The sequence below is a fragment of the Anomalospiza imberbis genome, unplaced genomic scaffold (genome assembly GCF_031753505.1).
Source record: "Anomalospiza imberbis isolate Cuckoo-Finch-1a 21T00152 unplaced genomic scaffold, ASM3175350v1 scaffold_50, whole genome shotgun sequence".
Lineage (NCBI taxonomy): Eukaryota > Metazoa > Chordata > Aves > Passeriformes > Viduidae > Anomalospiza > Anomalospiza imberbis.
In genome coordinates this window covers 970,001-972,500 of record NW_027100109.1, presented here as the reverse complement: position 1 = coordinate 972,500, position 2,500 = coordinate 970,001, and positions in this window count along the sequence as shown.

Sequence of the window (2,500 nt, the reverse complement as noted above, 5' to 3'; positions counted from 1 at the left end):
CCTCGGTCTCCGGGCTCCGGGACCGTGGGTAGACCTGTTGTCTCGGCCCCGTCGTGGCTTACCTTCGCCCGGCCCCTTCGTAGACCTGGTATCTCGGCTCCGACTTAGCCTCCGGCCGCCGCGTGCCGGGGTAGACCTGTGTTCCTCCAACCGATGCCCCCCCCCGCCTGGCCCTGTCCCGGCCTGCAAGCTCGTGTAAGGCGGGCGGCCCGCGCATCCGGGAGGGAGGGAGCGGCGCGGGTGGTGGGTGCGGTGTCCGAGGGGGTGGCGGCGGAGTGCGAGTGTGTGGAGTGGGCGTGTGTGTCACTGTGTCTGTCTCTCTCTCTCTCTCTCTCTCTGTCTGTGGGAACGAGGGCCAGGGGCCGGCGGCTTCGTCCCGGCCCCGGGCGCCTCGGCTCCGAGCCCCCGGGGCCCCCCAGACCCCTGCCGGGCCTGGAGGGTCTCTGCGGACCGTGAAAGAACCGGCCCAAAAGCGGCCGCCCGCTTTCCCGCTTGCACAGGGCGCAGGCGGCCCGTCAGCTCGGTCTGGGGGTGCTCTGGATACTAGAGAAAAACGAAATAAGATTTGCCAAGAAAATTTCTCTTCCGGACGAGTTTCTTCTTGTACCAAACAAATAGGAGAGTCGTTCTTTCAAAGAAAGGAGAAAAGAAACGGGATTGGGGCGGGGGGGGGGGCGGGAAGGAATAAACCCCCAAAACCCCAAAACCGGGCGGCGGACAGCAGGTCTAGCCCGGCTCCGGGGCCGCCGGGCTCGGCGCGGCGCCCGGGCGGCGGGCGGTGGGCGGCGGACAACAGGTCTACCCCGGGGACAGCAGGTCTGCCCCGGGGACAGCGGGTCTACCCCGGGGACAGCAGGTCTACCCCGCGGACAGCGGGTCTACCCCGCGGACAGCGGGTCTACCTCGCGGACAGCAGGTCTACCCCGCGGACAGCGGGTCTACCCCGCGGACAGCAGGTCTACCCCGCGGACAGCAGGTCTACCCCGCGGACAACCGGTCTACCCCGCGGACAGCAGGTCTACCCCGCGGACAGCAGGTCTACCCCGCGGACAGCAGGTCTACCCCGCGGACAGCAGGTCTACCCCGCGGACAACCGGTCTACCCCGCGGACAGCAGGTCTACCCCGCGGACAGCGGGTCTACCCCGCGGACAGCAGGTCTACCCCGCGGACAGCAGGTCTACCTCGCGGACAGCAGGTCTACCCCGCGGACAGCAGGTCTACCCCTCGGACAGCAGGTCTACCCCGGGGACAGCAGGTCTACCCCGGGGACAGCAGGTCTACCCCGCGGACAGCAGGTCTACCCCGGGGACAGCAGGTCTACCCCGCGGACAGCAGGTCTACCCCGCGGACAGCAGGTCTACCCCGCGGACAGCAGGTCTACCCCGGGGACAGCAGGTCTACCCCGCGGACAGCAGGTCTACCCCGGGGACAACAGGTCTACCCCGCGGACAACAGGTCTACCCCGGCTCCGGGGCCGCCGGGCCCGGCGCGGCGCCCGGGCGGCGGGCGGTGGACGGCGGACAACAGGTCTACCTCGCTCCAGAGGGACTTAGGCGATTTCCGGCAGCGGCCGGGTAGACCTGTTGTCGCGGCCGGGTAGACCTGTTGTCGCGGCCGGCTCCGGAAGTTCACCAAGGGGTCGCTGTTTTCAGCTGCCTCCGGCTACGTCATCGCAGGGGCCGGCCTGCGGCGGCGCACCTTCCCGGTCGCTTTCCATCGGTCCTCTTGGAGGCGTCTGCGGCCTGGGACTCGTCTGTCCGTACTATGGGAGCAAGGTGACGGGCCGTCTCCCCGCAGGCTCGTCCCGTGCCTGTGACCGAAGCGGCGAGGGAGGCCGGGGGCCCCCGTGCGCAGTCCTCCGAGCGAGGCGAGTGCCGCTGACGCGGGACGAGCCCCGTGGCGTCGTCCCGGTCCGCCCGTCTGGCCCAGGGAAACGGGGTGTACGGTTCGAGAGGCGAGAGAGAGCTAGCGAGAAAGAGGAGAAATAAAGCGAGAAGGGAAAAAAAGAGGGAGAGAAGCCGAGAGAGACCGAGTACGAGCTGCGAGCTGCCCGTCGGCCGCGGCCATCGATTTCGTGGGCCGTGTCCCGCTTCGGCCCGGCTGTGGCCGGCTTGGCGAAGGGGGGGCGCCCCCCCTGGGGATTGCTGGCGGGCGAGGCGGCGGCGCCTCGCCCCTTTCCTGCCCGGCCTTAAGCCGGGGCGCGCCCCGCTCGGCGGGCGCGCTTTCGGGCTGTCGCTCCGGTGCGGTGGGCGGCAGCCGCGGGTGGACGCGGCCGGGGCTTTTCCCGGCCCTCGCCTGAGAGCCCCGAGCGCGGCGCGCGCGGGCCCGCCGAGGTGGCGGCGTCCCGTTCCCCTGCTTCCCGACCTGGTTGTGCCAGCGTGTCCGTGTCGGAAGGGTGGCGGGGGCCCGTGCGGCGGGGCGCGCGGCCCGGCCTCGGCGTCGCTGCCTCGCTTGAGGGACTCGGTGACGGCGGTCGCCCGATGAGCTGTGGAGCCGGGG